The following is a 19,995-nucleotide window of genomic DNA, read 5'->3' as shown; positions in this document are numbered from 1 at the left end:
ACGCTTCAACATAGAAGAACGAAATTTGGTGAACCAAGTGGGCTTAGTGTACTGATCATTACCTGAAAGGATCATCAAGTTTGGGTGAAAAAATATTTGCTGAGATTTCTGGAGATTCGTAATTTTTGGACGCTTGGCAACCCCTTTATATGGAAGTGTTTCTCGCCAGTCACTGCTTAGGGCTACATCAAGAGGAAACAAAACATTGAGATAGAACGTGAAACTACATTATTGTGTCAAGTTTCAAGAAGCTAGCACAAACCGCGTTGGATTTAGAGTTCCAAATACATCTATCAATATAGGAGAAAACAGAGTGAAACCTAAAAATTCAAACTGTTACTGGAAACAAACGCTTCAACATAGAAGAATGAAATTTGGGGAACCAAGTCAGCTTAGTGTATTGATCATTACCTGAAAGTATCATCCAGTTTGGGTGAAAAAATATTTGCTGAGATTTCTGGAGATTCGTAATTTTTGGACGCTTGGCAACCCCTTTATATGGAAGTGTTTCTCGCCAGTCACTGCTTAGGGCTACATCAAGAGGAAACAAAACATAGAGATAGAACGTGAAACTACATTATTGTGTCAAGTTTCAAGAAGCTAGCACAAACCGTGTTGGATTTAGAGTTCCAAATACATCTATCAATATAGGAGAAAACAGAGTGAAACCGAAAAATTCAAACTGTTACTGGAAACGAACGCTTCAACATAGAAGAACGAAATTTGGTGAACCAAGTGGGCTTAGTGTACTGATCATTACCTGAAAGGATCATCAAGTTTGGGTGAAAAAATATTTGCTGAGATTTCTGGAGATTCGTAATTTTTGGACGCTTGGCAACCCCTTTATATGGAAGTGTTTCTCGCCAGTCACTGCTTAGGGCTACATCAAGAGGAAACAAAACATAGAGATAGAACGTGAAACTACATTATTGTGTCAAGTTTCAAGAAGCTAGCACAAACCGTGTTGGATTTAGAGTTCCAAATACATCTATCAATATAGGAGAAAACAGAGTGAAACCTAAAAATTCAAACTGTTACTGGAAACGAACGCTTCAACATAGAAGAATGAAATTTGGGGAACCAAGTCAGCTTAGTGTGCTGATCATTATGTGAAACTATCATCCAGTTTGGGTGAAAAAATATTTGCTGAGATTTCTGGAGATTCGTAATTTTTGGATGCTTGGCAACCCCTTTCCATGAAAGTGTTTCTCGCCAGTCACTGCTTAGGGCTACATCAAGAGGAAACAAAACATAGAGATAGAACCTGAAACTACTTTATTGTGTCAAGTTTCAAGGAGTTAGCACAAACCGTGTTGTATTTAGAGTTCCAAATACATCTATCAATATAGGAGAAAACAGAGTGAAACCTAAAAATTCAAACTGTTACTGGAAACGAACGCTTCAACATAGAAGAACGAAATTTGGTGAACCAAGTGGGCTTAGTGTTCTGATCATTACCTGAAAGTTTCATCCAGTTTGGGTGAAAAAATATTTGCTGAGATTTCTGGAGATTCGTAATTTTGGACGCTTGGCAACCCGTTTCCATGAAAGTGTTTCTCGCCAGTCACTGCTAAGGGCTACATCAAGAGGAAACAAAACATAGAGACAGAACGTGAAACTACTTTATTGCGTCAAGTTTCAAGAAGCTAGCACAAACCGTGTTGGATTTAGAGTTCCAAATACATCTATCAATATAGGAGAAAATAGAGTGAAACCTAAAAATTCAAACTGTTACTGAAAATGAACGCTTCAACATAGAAGGACGAAGTTGCGGGAACCAAGTCGCCTTAGTGTACTGATCATTACCTGAAAGTATCATCCAGTTTGGGTGAAAAAATATTTGCTGAGATTTCTTGAGATTCGTAATTTTTGGACGCTTGGCAACCCCTTTATATGGAAGTGTTTCTCGCCAGTCACTGCTTAGGGCTACATCAAGAGGAAACAAAACATAGAGAGAGAACGTGAAACTACATTATTCTGTCAAGTTTCAAGAAGCTAGCACAAACCGTGTTGGATTTAGAGTTCCAAATACATCTATCAATATAGGAGAAAACAGAGTGAAACCTAAAATTCAAACTGTTACTGGAAATGAACGCTTCAACATAGAAGAACGAAATTTGGTGAACCAAGTGGGCTTAGTGTTCTGATCATTACCTGAAAGTTTCATCCAGTTTGGGTGAAAAAATATTTGCTGAGATTTCTGGATTCGTAATTTTTGGACGCTTGGCAACCCGTTTCCATGAAAGTGTTTCTCGCCAGTCACTGCTAAGGGCTACATCAAGAGGAAACAAAACATAGAGACAGAACGTGAAACTACTTTATTGCGTCAAGTTTCAAGAAGCTAGCACAAACCGTGTTGGATTTAGAGTTCCAAATACATCTATCAATATAGGAGAAAATAGAGTGAAACCTAAAAATTCAAACTGTTACTGAAAATGAACGCTTCAACATAGAAGGACGAAGTTGCGGGAACCAAGTCGCCTTAGTGTACTGATCATTACCTGAAAGTATCATCCAGTTTGGGTGAAAAAATATTTGCTGAGATTTCTGGAGATTCGTAATTTTTGGACGCTTGGCAACCCCTTTATATGGAAGTGTTTCTCGCCAGTCAGTGCTTAGGTCTACATCAAGAGGAAACAAAACATAGAGAGAGAACGTGAAACTACATTATTGTGTCAAGTTTCAAGAAGCTAGCACAAACTGTGTTGGATTTAGAGTTCCAAATACATCTATCAATATAGGAGAAAACAGAGTGAAACCTAAAAATTCAAACTGTTACTGGAAACGAACGCTTCAACATAGAAGGACGAAGTTGCGGGAACCAAGTCGCCTTAGTGTACTGATCATTACCTGAAAGTATCATCCAGTTTGGGTGAAAAAATATTTGCTGAGATTTCTGGAGATTCGTAATTTTTGGACGCTTGGCAACCCCTTTATATGGAAGTGTTTCTCGCCAGTCACTGCTTAGGGCTACATCAAGAGGAAACAAAAAATAGAGATAGAACGTGAAACTACATTATTGTGTCAAGTTTCAAGAAGCTAGCACAAACCGTGTTGGATTTAGAGTTCCAAATACATCTATCAATATAGGAGAAAACAGAGTGAAACCTAAAAATTCAAACTGTTACTGGAAACGAACGCTTCAACATAGAAGAATGAAATTTGGGGAACCAAGTGGGCTTAGTGTTCTGATCATTACCTGAAAGTATCATCCAGTTTGGGTGAAAAAATATTTGCTGAGATTTCTGGAGATTCGTAATTTTTGGAAGCTTGGCAGCCTGTTTCCATGAAAGTGTTTCTCGCCAGTCACTGCTAAGGGCTACATCAAGAGGAAACAAAACATAGAGACAGAACGTGAAACTACTTTATTGTGTCAAGTTTCAAGAAGCTAGCACAAACCGTGTTGGATTTAGAGTTCCAAATACATCTATCAATATAGGAGAAAATAGAGTGAAACCTAAAAATTCAAACTGTTACTGGAAATGAACGCTTCAACATAGAAGGACGAAGTTGCGGGAACCAAGTCGCCTTAGTGTACTGATCATTACCTGAAAGTATCATCCAGTTTGGGTGAAAAAATATTTGCTGAGATTTCTGGAGATTCGTAATTTTTGGACGCTTGGCAACCCCTTTATATGGAAGTGTTTCTCGCCAGTCACTGCTTAGGGCTACATCAAGAGGAAACAAAACATAGAGATAGAACGTGAAACTACATTATTGTGTCAAGTTTCAAGAAGCTAGCACAAACCGTGTTGGATTTAGAGTTCCAAATACATCTATCAATATAGGAGAAAACAGAGTGAAACCTGAAAATTCAAACTGTTACTGGAAACGAACGCTTCAACATAGAAGAATGAAATTTGGGGAACCAAGTCAGCTTAGTGTACTGATCATTACCTGAAAGTATCATCCAGTTTGGGTGAAAAAATATTTGCTGAGATTTCTGGAGATTCGTAATTTTTGGACGCTTGGCAACCCCTTTATATGGAAGTGTTTCTCGCCAGTCACTGCTTATGCTACATCAAGAGGAAACAAAACCTAGAGATAGAACGTGAAACTACATTATTGTGTCAAGTTTCATGAAGCTAGCACAAACAGTGTTGGATTTAGAGTTCCTAATACATCTATCAATATAGGAGAAAACAGAGTGAAACCTAAAAATTCAAACTGTTACTGGAAACGAACGCTTCAACATAGAAGAATGAAATTTGGGGAACCAAGTCACCTTAGTGTACTGATCATTACCTGAAAGTATCATCCAGTTTGTGTGAAAAAATATTTGCTGAGATTTCTGGAGATTCGTAATTTTTGGACGCTTGGCAACCCGTTTCCATGAAAGTGTTTCTCCCAGTCACTGCTAAGGGCTACATCAAGAGGAAACAAAACATAGAGACAGAACGTGAAACTACTTTATTGTGTCATGTTTCAAGAAGCTAGCACAAACCGTGTTGGATTTAGAGTTCCAAATACATCTATCAATATAGGAGAAAATAGAGTGAAACCTAAAAATTCAAACTGTTACTGGAAATGAACGCTTCAACATAGAAGGACGAAGTTGCGGGAACCAAGTCGCCTTAGTGTACTGATCGTTACTTGAAAGTATCATCCAGTTTGGGTGAAAAAATATTTGCTGAGATTTCTGGAGATTCGTAATTTTTGGATGCTTGGCAACCCCTTTATATGGAAGTGTTTCTCGCCAGTCACTGCTTAGGGCTACATCAAGAGGAAACAAAACATAGAGAGAGAACGTGAAACTACATTATTGTGTCAAGTTTCAAGAAGCTAGCACAAACCGTGTTGGATGTAGAGTTCCAAATACATCTATCAATATAGGAGAAAACAGAGTGAAACCTAAAAATTCAAACTGTTACTGGAAACGAACGCTTCAACATAGAAGAATGAAATTTGGGGAACCAAGTCACCTTAGTGTACTGATCATTACCTGAAAGTATCATCCAGTTTGGGTGAAAAAATATTTGCTGAGATTTCTGGAGATTCGTAATTTTTGGACGCTTGGCAACCCCTTTATATGGAAGTGTTTCTCGCCAGTCACTGCTTAGGGCTACATCAAGAGGAAACAAAACATAGAGATAGAACCTGAAACTACTTTATTGTGTCAAGTTTCAAGAAGTTAGCACAAACCGTGTTGTATTTAGAGTTCCAAATACATCTATCAATATAGGAGAAAACAGAGTGAAACCTAAAAATTCAAACTGTTACTGGAAATGAACGCGTCAACATGGAAGAATGAAATTTGGGGAACCAAGTCAGCTTAGTGTGCTGATCATTATGTGAAAGTATCATCCAGTTTGGGTGAAAAAATATTTGCTGAGATTTCTGGAGATTCGTAATTTTTAGACGCTTGGCAACCCGTTTCCATGAAAGTGTTTCTCCCAGTCACTGCTAAGGGCTACATCAAGAGGAAACAAAACATAGAGACAGAACGTGAAACTACTTTATTGCGTCAAGTTTCAAGAAGCTAGCACAAACCCTGTTGGATTTAGAGTTCCAAATACATCTATCAATATAGGAGATAATAGAGTGAAACCTAAAAATTCAAACTGTTACTGAAAATGAACGCTTCAACATAGAAGGACGAAGTTGCGGGAACCAAGTCGCCTTAGTGTACTGATCATTACCTGAAAGTATCATCCAGTTTGGGTGAAAAAATATTTGCTGAGATTTCTGGAGATTCGTAATTTTTGGACGCTTTGCAACCCGTTTCAATGAAAGTGTTTCTCCCAGTCACTGCTAAGGGCTACATCAAGAGGAAACAAAACATAGAGACAGAACGTGAAACTACTTTATTGTGTCAAGTTTCAAGAAGCTAGCACAAACCGTGTTGGATTTAGAGTTCCAAATACATCTATCAATATAGGAGAAAACAGAATGAAACCTAAAAATTCAAACTGTTACTGGAAATGAACGCTTCAACATAGAAGGACGAAGTTGCGGGAACCAAGTCGCCTTAGTGTACTGATCATTACCTGAAAGTATCATCCAGTTTGGGTGAAAAAATATTTGCTGAGATTTCTGGAGATTCGTAATTTTTGGACGCTTGGCAACCCCTTTATATGGAAGTGTTTCTCGCCAGTCAGTGCTTAGGTCTACATAAAGAGGAAACAAAACATAGAGATAGAACATGAAACTACATTATTGTGTCAAGTTTCAAGAAGCTAGCACAAACTGTGTTGTATTTAGAGTTCCAAATACATCTATCAATATAGGAGAAAACAGAGTGAAACCGAAATATTCAAACTGTTACTGGAAACGAACGCTTCAACATAGAAGAACGAAATTTGGTGAACCAAGTGGGCTTAGTGTACTGATCATTACCTGAAAGGATCATCAAGTTTGGGTGAAAAAATATTTGCTGAGATTTCTGGAGATTCGTAATTTTTGGACGCTTGGCAACCCCTTTATATGGAAGTGTTTCTCGCCAGTCACTGCTTAGGGCTACATCAAGAGGAAACAAAACATAGAGATAGAACGTGAAACTACATTATTGTGTCAACTTTCAAGAAGCTAGCACAAACCGCGTTGGATTTAGAGTTCCAAATACATCTATCAATATAGGAGAAAACAGAATGAAACCTAAAAATTCAAACTGTTACTGGAAACGAACGCTTCAACATAGAAGAATGAAATTTGGGGAACCAAGTCAGCTTAGTGTACTGATCATTACCTGAAAGTATCATCCAGTTTGGGTGAAAAAATATTTGCTGAGATTTCTGGAGATTCGTAATTTTTGGACGCTTGGCAACCCCTTTATATGGAAGTGTTTCTCGCCAGTCACTGCTTAGGGCTACATCAAGAGGAAACAAAACATAGAGATAGAACGTGAAACTACATTATTGTGTCAAGTTTCAAGAAGCTAGCACAAACCGTGTTGGATTTAGAGATCCAAATACATCTATCAATATAGGAGAAAACAGAGTGAAACCTAAAAATTCAAACTGTTACTGGAAACGAACGCTTCAACATAGAAGAATGAAATTTGGGGAACCAAGTGGGCTTAGTGTTCTGATCATTACCTGAAAGTATCATCCAGTTTGGGTGAAAAAATATTTGCTGAGATTTCTGGAGATTCGTAATTTTTGGAAGCTTGGCAGCCCGTTTCCATGAAAGTGTTTCTCGCCAGTCACTGCTAAGGGCTACATCAAGAGGAAACAAAACATAGAGACAGAACGTGAAACTACTTTATTGTGTCAAGTTTCAAGAAGCTAGCACAAACCGTGTTGGATTTAGAGTTCCAAATACATCTATCAATATAGGAGAAAATAGAGTGAAACCTAAAAATTCAAACTGTTACTGGAAATGAACGCTTCAACATAGAAGGACGAAGTTGCGGGAACCAAGTCGCCTTAGTGTACTGATCATTACCTGAAAGTATCATCCAGTTTGGGTGAAAAAATATTTGCTGAGATTTCTGGAGATTCGTAATTTTTGGACGCTTGGCAACCCCTTTATATGGAAGTGTTTCTCGCCAGTCACTGCTTAGGGCTACATCAAGAGGAAACAAAACATAGAGATAGAACGTGAAACTACATTATTGTGTCAAGTTTCAAGAAGCTAGCACAAACCGTGTTGGATTTAGAGTTCCAAATACATCTATCAATATAGGAGAAAACAGAGTGAAACCTGAAAATTCAAACTGTTACTGGAAACGAACGCTTCAACATAGAAGAATGAAATTTGGGGAACCAAGTCAGCTTAGTGTACTGATCATTACCTGAAAGTATCATCCAGTTTGGGTGAAAAAATATTTGCTGAGATTTCTGGAGATTCGTAATTTTTGGACGCTTGGCAACCCCTTTATATGGAAGTGTTTCTCGCCAGTCACTGCTTATGCTACATCAAGAGGAAACAAAACCTAGAGATAGAACGTGAAAATACATTATTGTGTCAAGTTTCATGAAGCTAGCACAAACAGTGTTGGATTTAGAGTTCCTAATACATCTATCAATATAGGAGAAAACAGAGTGAAACCTAAAAATTCAAACTGTTACTGGAAACGAACGCTTCAACATAGAAGAATGAAATTTGGGGAACCAAGTCACCTTAGTGTACTGATCATTACCTGAAAGTATCATCCAGTTTGGGTGAAAAAATATTTGCTGAGATTTCTGGAGATTCTTAATTTTTGGACGCTTGGCAACCCGTTTCCATGAAAGTGTTTCTCCCAGTCACTGCTAAGGGCTACATCAAGAGGAAACAAAACATAGAGACAGAACGTGAAACTACTTTATTGTGTCATGTTTCAAGAAGCTAGCACAAACCGTGTTGGATTTAGAGTTCCAAATACATCTATCAATATAGGAGAAAATAGAGTGAAACCTAAAAATTCAAACTGTTACTGGAAATGAACGCTTCAACATAGAAGGACGAAGTTGCGGGAACCAAGTCGCCTTAGTGTACTGATCATTACTTGAAAGTATCATCCAGTTTGGGTGAAAAAATATTTGCTGAGATTTCTGGAGATTCGTAATTTTTGGATGCTTGGCAACCCCTTTATATGGAAGTGTTTCTCGCCAGTCACTGCTTAGGGCTACATCAAGAGGAAACAAAACATAGAGAGAGAACGTGAAACTACATTATTGTGTCAAGTTTCAAGAAGCTAGCACAAACCGTGTTGGATGTAGAGTTCCAAATACATCTATCAATATAGGAGAAAACAGAGTGAAACCTAAAAATTCAAACTGTTACTGGAAACGAACGCTTCAACATAGAAGAATGAAATTTGGGGAAACAAATCACCTTAGTGTACTGATCATTACCTGAAAGTATCATCCAGTTTGGGTGAAAAAATATTTGCTGAGATTTCTGGAGATTCGTAATTTTTGGACGCTTGGCAACCCCTTTATATGGAAGTGTTTCTCGCCAGTCACTGCTTAGGGCTACATCAAGAGGAAACAAAACATAGAGAGAGAACGTGAAACTACATTATTGTGTCAAGTTTCAAGAAGCTAGCACAAACCGTGTTGGATTTAGAGTTCCAAATACATCTATCAATATAGGAGAAAACAGAGTGAAACCTAAAAATTCAAACTGTTACTGGAATAGAACGCTTCAACATAGAAGAATGAAATTTGGGGAACCAAGTCAGCTTAGTGTACTGATCATTACCTGAAAGTATCATCCAGTTTGGGTGAAAAAATATTTGCTGAGATTTCTGGAGATTCGTAATTTTTGGACGCTTGGCAACCCGTTTCCATGAAAGTGTTTCTCCCAGTCACTGCTAAGGGCTACATCAAGAGGAAACAAAACATAGAGACAGAACGTGAAACTACTTTATTGTGTCAAGTTTCAAGAAGCTAGCACAAACCGTGTTGGATTTTGAGTTCCAAATACATCTATCAATATAGGAGAAAACAGAATGAAACCTAAAAATTCAAACTGTTACTGGAAATGAACGCTTCAACATAGAAGAACGAAGTTTCGGGAACCAAGTCGCCTTAGTGTACTGATCATTACCTGAAACTATCATCAAGTTTGGGTGAAAAAATATTTGCTGAGATTTCTGGAGATTCGTAATTTTTGGATGCTTGGCAACCCCTTTCCATGAAAGTGTTTCTCGCCAGTCACTGCTTAGGGCTACATCAAGAGGAAACAAAACATAGAGATAGAACCTGAAACTACTTTATTGTGTCAAGTTTCAAGAAGTTAGCACAAACCGTGTTGTATTTAGAGTTCCAAATACATCTATCAATATAGGAGAAATCAGAGTGAAACCTAAAAATTCAAACTGTTACTGGAAATGAACGCGTCAACATGGAAGAATGAAATTTGGGGAACCAAGTCAGCTTAGTGTGCTGATCATTATGTGAAAGTATCATCCAGTTTGGGTGAAAAAATATTTGCTGAGATTTCTGGAGATTCGTAATTTTTAGACGCTTGGCAACCCGTTTCCATGAAAGTGTTTCTCCCAGTCACTGCTAAGGGCTACATCAAGAGGAAACAAAACATAGAGACAGAACGTGAAACTACTTTATTGCGTCAAGTTTCAAGAAGCTAGCACAAACCGTGTTGGATTTAGAGTTCCAAATACATCTATCAATATAGGAGATAATAGAGTGAAACCTAAAAATTCAAACTGTTACTGAAAATGAACGCTTCAACATAGAAGGACGAAGTTGCGGGAACCAAGTCGCCTTAGTGTACTGATCATTACCTGAAAGTATCATCCAGTTTGGGTGAAAAAATATTTGCTGAGATTTCTGGAGATTCGTAATTTTTGGACGCTTGGCAACCCGTTTCCATGAAAGTGTTTCTCCCAGTCACTGCTAAGGGCTACATCAAGAGGAAACAAAACATAGAGACAGAACGTGAAACTACTTTATTGTGTCAAGTTTCAAGAAGCTAGCACAAACCGTGTTGGATTTAGAGTTCCAAATACATCTATCAATATAAAAGAAAACAGAATGAAACCTAAAAATTCAAACTGTTACTGGAAATGAACGCTTCAACATAGAAGGACGAAGTTGCGGGAACCAAGTCGCCTTAGTGTACTGATCATTACCTGAAAGTATCATCCAGTTTGGGTGAAAAAATATTTGCTGAGATTTCTGGAGATTCGTAATTTTTGGACGCTTGGCAACCCCTTTATATGGAAGTGTTTCTCGCCAGTCAGTGCTTAGGTCTACATAAAGAGGAAACAAAACATAGAGATAGAACATGAAACTACATTATTGTGTCAAGTTTCAAGAAGCTAGCACAAACTGTGTTGTATTTAGAGTTCCAAATACATCTATCAATATAGGAGAAAACAGAGCGAAACCGAAATATTCAAACTGTTACTGGAAACGAACGCTTTAACATAGAAGAACGAAATTTGGTGAACCAAGTGGGCTTAGTGTACTGATCATTACCTGAAAGGATCATCAAGTTTGGGTGAAAAAATATTTGCTGAGATTTCTGGAGATTCGTAATTTTTGGACGCTTGGCAACCCCTTTATATGGAAGTGTTTCTCGCCAGTCACTGCTTAGGGCTACATCAAGAGGAAACAAAACATAGAGATAGAACGTGAAACTACATTATTGTGTCAAGTTTCAAGAAGCTAGCACAAACCGCGTTGGATTTAGAGTTCCAAATACATCTATCAATATAGGAGAAAACAGAATGAAACCTAAAAATTCAAACTGTTACTGGAAACGAACGCTTCAACATAGAAGAATTAAATTTGGGGAACCAAGTCAGCTTAGTGTACTGATCATTACCTGAAAGTATCATCCAGTTTGGGGGAAAAATATTTGCTGAGATTTCTGGAGATTCGTAATTTTTGGACGCTTGGCAAGCCGTTTCCATGAAAGTGTTTCTCCCAGTCACTGCTAAGGCTACATCAAGAGGAAACAAAACATAGAGACAGAACGTGAAACTACTTTATTGTGTCAAGTTTCAAGAAGCTAGCACAAACCGTGTTGGATTTAGAGTTCCAAATACATCTATCAATATAGGAGAAAACAGAGTGAAACCTAAAAATTCAAATTGTTACTGGAAACGAACGCTTCAACATAGAAGAATGAAATTTGGGGAACCAAGTCAGCTTAGTGTGCTGATCATTACGTGAAAGTATCATCCAGTTTGGGTGAAAAAATATTTGCTGAGATTTCTGGAGATTCGTAATTTTTGGACGCTTGGCAACCCGTTTCCATGAAAGTGTTTCTCCCAGTCACTGCTAAGGGCTACATCAAGAGGAAACAAAACATAGAGACAGAACGTGAAACTACTTTATTGTGTCAAGTTTCAAGAAGCTAGCACAAACCGTGTTGGATTTAGAGTTCCAAATACATCTATCAATATAGGAGAAAACAGAATGAAACCTAAAAATTCAAACTGTTACTGGAAATGAACGCTTCAACATAGAAGAACGAAGTTTCGGGAACCAAGTCGCCTTAGTGTACTGATCATTACCTGAAACTATCATTAAGTTTGGGTGAAAAAATATTTGCTGAGATTTCTGGAGATTCATAATTTTTGGATGCTTGGCAACCCCTTTCCATGAAAGTGTTTCTCGCCAGACACTGCTTAGGGCTATATCAAGAGGAAACAAAACATAGAGATAGAACCTGAAACTACTTTATTGTGTCAAGTTTCAAGAAGTTAGCACAAACCGTGTTGTATTTAGAGTTCCAAATACATCTATCAATATAGGAGAAAACAGAGTGAAACCTAAAAATTCAAACTGTTAATAAAAATGAACGCTTCAACATAGAAGAACGAAATTTGGTGAACCAAGTGGGCTTAGTGTTCTGATCATTACCTGAAAGTTTCATCCAGTTTGGGTGAAAAAATATTTGCTGAGATTTCTGGAGATTCGTAATTTTTGGACGCTTGGCAACCCGTTTCCATGAAAGTGTTTCTCGCCAGTCACTGCTAAGGGCTACATCAAGAGGAAACAAAACATAGAGACAGAACGTGAAACTACTTTATTGCGTCAAGTTTCAAGAAGCTAGCACAAACCGTATTGGATTTAGAGTTCCAAAAACATCTATCAATATAGGAGAAAATAGAGTGAAACCTAAAAATTCAAACTGTTACTGAAAATGAACGCTTCAACATAGAAGGACGAAGTTGCGGGAACCAAGTCGCCTTAGTGTACTGATCATTACCTGAAAGTATCATCCAGTTTGGGTGAAAAAATATTTGCTGAGATTTCTGGAGATTCGTAATTTTTGGACGCTTGGCAACCCGTTTCAATGAAAGTGTTTCTCCCAGTCACTGCTAAGGGCTACATCAAGAGGAAACAAAACATAGAGACAGAACGTGAAACTACTTTATTGTGTCAAGTTTCAAGAAGTTAGCACAAACCGTGTTGGATTTAGAGTTCCAAATACATCTATCAATATAGGAGAAAACAGAATGAAACCTAAAAATTCAAACTGTTACTGGAAATGAACGCTTCAACATAGAAGGACGAAGTTGCGGGAACCAAGTCGCCTTAGTGTACTGATCATTACCTGAAAGTATCATCCAGTTTGGGTGAAAAAATATTTGCTGAGATTTCTGGAGATTCGTAATTTTTGGACGCTTGGCAACCCCTTTATATGGAAGTGTTTCTCGCCAGTCAGTGCTTAGGTCTACATCAAGAGGAAACAAAACATAGAGATAGAACATGAAACTACATTATTGTGTCAAGTTTCAAGAAGCTAGCACAAACCGTGTTGTATTTAGAGTTCCAAATACATCTATCAATATAGGAGAAAACAGAGTGAAACCGAAAAATTCAAACTGTTACTGGAATCGAACGCTTCAACATAGAAGAACGAAATTTGGTGAACCAAGTGGGCTTAGTGTACTGATCATTACCTGAAAGGATCATCAAGTTTGGGTGAAAAAATATTTGCTGAGATTTCTGGAGATTCGTAATTTTTGGACGCTTGGCAAACCCTTTATATGGAAGTGTTTCTCGCCAGTCACTGCTTAGGGCTACATCAAGAGGAAACAAAACATAGAGATACAACGTGAAACTACATTATTGTGTCAAGTTTCAAGAAGCTAGCACAAACCGCGTTGGATTTAGAGTTCCAAATACATCTATCAATATAGGAGAAAACAGAGTGAAACCTAAAAATTCAAACTGTTACTGGAAACGAACGCTTCAACATAGAAGAATGAAATTTGGGGAACCAAGTCAGCTTAGTGTACTGATCATTACCTGAAAGTATCATCCAGTTTGGGTGAAAAAATATTTGCTGAGATTTCTGGAGATTCGTAATTTTTGGACGCTTGGCAACCCGTTTCCATGAAAGTGTTTCTCCCAGTCACTGCTAAGGGCTACATCAAGAGGAAACAAAACATAGAGACAGAACGTGAAACTACTTTATTGTGTCAAGTTTCAAGAAGCTAGCACAAACCGTGTTGGATTTAGAGTTCCAAATACATCTATCAATATAGGAGAAAACAGAATGAAACCTAAAAATTCAAACTGTTACTGGAAATGAACGCTTCAACATAGAAGAACGAAGTTTCGGGAACCAAGTCGCCTTAGTGTACTGATCATTACCTGAAACTATCATTAAGTTTGGGTGAAAAAATATTTGCTGAGATTTCTGGAGATTCATAATTTTTGGATGCTTGGCAACCCCTTTCCATGAAAGTGTTTCTCGCCAGTCACTGCTTAGGGCTACATCAAGAGGAAACAAAACATAGAGATAGAACCTGAAACTACTTTATTGTGTCAAGTTTCAAGAAGTTAGCACAAACCGTGTTGTATTTAGAGTTCCAAATACATCTATCAATATAGGAGAAAACAGAGTGAAACCTAAAAATTCAAACTGTTAATAAAAATGAACGCTTCAACATAGAAGAACGAAATTTGGTGAACCAAGTGGGCTTAGTGTTCTGATCATTACCTGAAAGTTTCATCCAGTTTGGGTGAAAAAATATTTGCTGAGATTTCTGGAGATTCGTAATTTTTGGACGCTTGGCAACCCGTTTCCATGAAAGTGTTTCTCGCCAGTCACTGCTAAGGGCTACATCAAGAGGAAACAAAACATAGAGACAGAACGTGAAACTACTTTATTGCGTCAAGTTTCAAGAAGCTAGCACAAACCGTGTTGGATTTAGAGTTCCAAAAACATCTATCAATATAGGAGAAAATAGAGTGAAACCTAAAAATTCAAACTGTTACTGAAAATGAACGCTTCAACATAGAAGGACGAAGTTGCGGGAACCAAGTCGCCTTAGTGTACTGATCATTACCTGAAAGTATCATCCAGTTTGGGTGAAAAAATATTTGCTGAGATTTCTGGAGATTCGTAATTTTTGGACGCTTGGCAACCCGTTTCAATGAAAGTGTTTCTCCCAGTCACTGCTAAGGGCTACATCAAGAGGAAACAAAACATAGAGACAGAACGTGAAACTACTTTATTGTGTCAAGTTTCAAGAAGTTAGCACAAACCGTGTTGGATTTAGAGTTCCAAATACATCTATCAATATAGGAGAAAACAGAATGAAACCTAAAAATTCAAACTGTTACTGGAAATGAACGCTTCAACATAGAAGGACGAAGTTGCGGGAACCAAGTCGCCTTAGTGTACTGATCATTACCTGAAAGTATCATCCAGTTTGGGTGAAAAAATATTTGCTGAGATTTCTGGAGATTCGTAATTTTTGGACGCTTGGCAACCCCTTTATATGGAAGTGTTTCTCGCCAGTCAGTGCTTAGGTCTACATCAAGAGGAAACAAAACATAGAGATAGAACATGAAACTACATTATTGTGTCAAGTTTCAAGAAGCTAGCACAAACCGTGTTGTATTTAGAGTTCCAAATACATCTATCAATATAGGAGAAAACAGAGTGAAACCGAAAAATTCAAACTGTTACTGGAATCGAACGCTTCAACATAGAAGAATGAAATTTGGTGAACCAAGTGGGCTTAGTGTACTGATCATTACCTGAAAGGATCATCAAGTTTGGGTGAAAAAATATTTGCTGAGATTTCTGGAGATTCGTAATTTTTGGACGCTTGGCAACCCCTTTATATGGAAGTGTTTCTCGCCAGTCACTGCTTAGGGCTACATCAAGAGGAAACAAAACATAGAGATACAACGTGAAACTACATTATTGTGTCAAGTTTCAAGAAGCTAGCACAAACCGCGTTGGATTTAGAGTTCCAAATACATCTATCAATATAGGAGAAAACAGAGTGAAACCGAAAAATTCAAACTGTTACTGGAAACGAACGCTTCAACATAGAAGAATGAAATTTGGGGAACCAAGTCAGCTTAGTGTACTGATCATTACCTGAAAGTATCATCCAGGTTGGGTGAAAAAATATTTGCTGAGATTTCTGGAGATTCGTAATTTTTGGACGCTTGGCAACCCCTTTATATGGAAGTGTTTCTCGCCAGTCACTGATTAGGGCTACATCAAGAGGAAACAAAACATAGAGATAGAACGTGAAACTACATTATTGTGTCAAGTTTCAAGAAGCTAGCACAAACCGTGTTGGATTTAGAGTTCCAAATACATCTATCAATATAGGAGAAAACAGAGTGAAACCTAAAAATTCAAACTGTTACTGGAAACGAACGCTTCAACATGGAAGAATGAAATTTGGGGAACCAAGTCAGCTTAGTGTGCTGATCATTATGTGAAAGTATCATCCTGTTTGGGTGAAAAAATATTTGCTGAGATTTCTGGAGATTCGTAATTTTTGGATGCTTGGCAACCCCTTTCCATGAAAGTGTTTCTCGCCAGTCACTGCTTAGGGCTACATCAAGAGGAAACAAAACATAGAGACAGAACCTGAAACTACTTTATTGTGTCAAGTTTCAAGAAGTTAGCACAAACCGTGTTGTATTTAGAGTTCCAAATACATCTATCAATATAGGAGAAAACAGAGTGAAACCTAAAAATTCAAACTGTTACTGGAAACGAACGCTTCAACATAGAAGAACGAAATTTGGTGAACCAAGTGGGCTTAGTGTTCTGATCATTACCTGAAAGTTTCATCCAGTTTGGGTGAAAAAATACTTGCTGAGATTTCTGGAGATTCGTAATTTTGGACGCTTGGCAACCCGTTTCCATGAAAGTGTTTCTCGCCAGTCACTGCTAAGGGCTACATCAAGAGGAAACAAAACATAGAGACAGAACGTGAAACTACTTTATTGCGTCAAGTTTCAAGAAGCTAGCACAAACCGTGTTGGATTTAGAGTTCCAAATACATCTATCAATATAGGAGAAAATAGAGTGAAACCTAAAAATTCAAACTGTTACTGAAAATGAACGCTTCAACATAGAAGGATGAAGTTGCGGGAACCAAGTCGCCTTAGTGTACTGATCATTACCTGAAAGTATCATCCAGTTTGGGTGAAAAAATATTTGCTGAGATTTCTGGAGATTCGTCATTTTTGGACGCTTGGCAACCCCTTTATATGGAAGTGTTTCTCCCAGTCACTGCTTAGGGCTACATCAAGAGGAAACAAAACATAGAGAGAGAACGTGAAACTACACTATTGTGTCAAGTTTCAAGAAGCTAGCACAAACCGTGTTGGATTTAGAGTTCCAAATACATCTATCAATATAGGAGAAAACAGAGTGAAACCTAAAAATTCAAACTGTTACTGGAAACGAACGCTTCAACATAGAAGAATGAAATTTGGGGAACCAAGTCAGCTTAGTGTACTGATCATTACCTGAAAGTATCATCCAGTTTGGGTGAAAAAATATTTGCTGAGATTTCTGGAGATTCGTAATTTTTGGACGCTTGGCAACCCGTTTCCATGAAAGTGTTTCTCCCAGTCACTGCTAAGGGCTACATCAAGAGGAAACAAAACATAGAGACAGAACGTGAAACTACTTTATTGTGTCAAGTTTCAAGAAGCTAGCACAAACCATGTTGGATTTAGAGTTCCAAATACATCTATCAATATAGGAGAAAACAGAGTGAAACCTAAAAATTCAAACTGTTACTGGAAACGAACGCTTCAACATAGAAGAACGAAATTTGGTGAACCAAATGGGCTTAGTGTTCTGATCATTACCTGAAAGTTTCATCCAGTTTGGGTGAAAAAATATTTGCTGAGATTTCTGGAGATTCGTAATTTTTGGACGCTTGGCAACCCGTTTCCATGAAAGTGTTTCTCGCCAATCACTGCTAAGGGCTACATCAAGAGGAAACAAAACATAGAGACAGAACGTGAAACTACTTTATTGCGTCAAGTTTCAAGAAGCTAGCACAAACCGTGTTGGATTTAGAGTTCCAAATACATCTATCAATATAGGAAAAAACAGAGTGAAACCTAAAAATTCAAACTGTTACTGGAAACGAACGCTTCAACATAGAAGGACGAAGTTGCGGGAACCAAGTCGCCTTAGTGTACTTATCATTACCTGAAAGTATCATCCAGTTTGGGTGAAAAAATATTTGCTGAGATTTCTGGAGATTCGTAATTTTTGGACGCTTGGCAACCCCTTTATATGGAAGTGTTTCTCGCCAGTCACTGCTTAGGGCTACATCAAGAGGAAACAAAACATAGAGACAGAAGGTGAAACTACTTTATTGTGTCAAGTTTCAAGAAGCTAGCACAAACCGTGTTGGATTTAGAGTTCCAAATACATCTATCAATATAGGAGAAAACAGAGTGAAACCTAAAAATTCAAACTGTTACTGGAAACGAACGCTTCAACATAGAAGAATGAAATTTGGGGAACCAAGTCAGCTTAGTGTACTGATCATTACCTGAAAGTATCATCCAGTTTGGGTGAAAAAATATTTGCTGAGATTTCTGGAGATTCGTAATTTTTGGACGCTTGGCAACCCTTTCAATGAAAGTGTTTCTTCCAGTAACTGCTAAGGGCTACATCAGTTTGAAACAAAACATAGAGACAGAACGTGAAACTACTTTATTTTGTCAAGTTTCAAGAAGCTAGCACAAACCGTGTTGGATTTAGAGTTCCAAATACATCTATCAATATAGGAGAAAACAGAATGAAACCTAAAAATTCAAACTGTTACTGGAAATGAACGCTTCAACATAGAAGGACGAAGTTGCGGGAACCAAGTCGCCTTAGTGTACTGATCATTACCTGAAAGTATCATCCAGTTTGGGTGAAAAAATATTTGCTGAGATTTCTGGAGATTCGTAATTTTTGGATGCTTGGCAACCCCTTTCCATGAAAGTGTTTCTCGCCAGTCACTGCTTAGGGCTACATCAAGAGGAAACAAAGCATAGAGATAGAACGTGAAACTACTTTATTGTGTCAAGTTTCAAGAAGCTAGCACAAACCGTGTTGGATTTAGAGTTCCAAATACATCTATCAATATAGGAGAAAACAGAGTGAAACCTAAAAATTCAAACTGTTACTGGAAATGAATGCTTCAACATAGAAGAACGAAGTTTCGGGAACCAAGTCGCCTTAGTGTACTGATCATTACCTGAAACTATCATCAAGTTTGGGTGAAAAAATATTTGCTGAGATTTCTGGAGATACGTAATTTTTGGAAGCTTGGCAGCCCCTTTCCATGAAAGTGTTTATCGCCCGTCACTGCTTAGGGGTACATCAAGAGGAAACAAAACATAGAGATAGAACGTGAAACTACATTATTGTGTCAAGTTTCAAGAAGCTAGCACAAACCGTGTTGTATTTAGAGTTCCAAATACATCTATCAATATAGGAGAAAACAGAGTGAAACCGAAAAATTCAAACTGTTACTGGAAACGAACGCTTCAACATAGAAGAATGAAATTTGGGGAACCAAGTCAGCTTAGTGTACTGATCATTACCTGAAAGTATCATCCAGTTTGGGTGAAAAAATATTTGCTGAGATTTCTGGAGATTCGTAATTTTTGGACGCTTGGCAACCCCTTTATATGGAAGTGTTTCTCGCCAGTCACTGCTTAGGGCTACATCAAGAGGAAACAAAGCATAGAGATAGAATGTGAAACTACTTTATTGTGTCAAGTTTCAAGAAGCTAGCACAAACCGTGTTGGATTTAGAGTTCCAAATACATCTATCAATATAGGAGAAAACAGAGTGAAACCTAAAAATTCAAACTGTTACTGGAAACGAACGCTTCAACATAGAAGAATGAAATTTGGGGAACCAAGTCAGCTTAGAGTACTGATCATTACCTGAAAGTATCATCCAGTTTGGGTGAAAAAATATTTGCTGAGATTTCTGGAGATTCGTAATTTTTGGACGCTTGGCAACCCCTTTATATGGAAGTGTTTCTCGCCAGTCACTGCTAAGGGCTACATCAAGAGGAAACAAAACATAGAGACAGAACGTGAAACTACTTTATTGCGTCAAGTTTCAAGAAGCTAGCACAAACCGTGTTGGATTTAGAGTTCCAAATACATCTATCAATATAGGAGAAAACGGAATGAAACCTAAAAATTCAAACTGTTACTGGAAATGAACGCTTCAACATAGAAGAACGAAGTTTCGGGAACCAAGTCGCCTTAGTGTACTGATCATTACCTGAAACTATCATCAAGTTTGGGTGAAAAAATATTTGCTGAGATTTCTGGAGATTCGTAATTTTT

Source organism: Spermophilus citellus, assembly GCF_964194105.1.
Source record: "Spermophilus citellus genome assembly, chromosome: 5".
Lineage (NCBI taxonomy): Eukaryota > Metazoa > Chordata > Mammalia > Rodentia > Sciuridae > Spermophilus > Spermophilus citellus.
Note: the sequence above shows the minus strand (reverse complement) of the source record.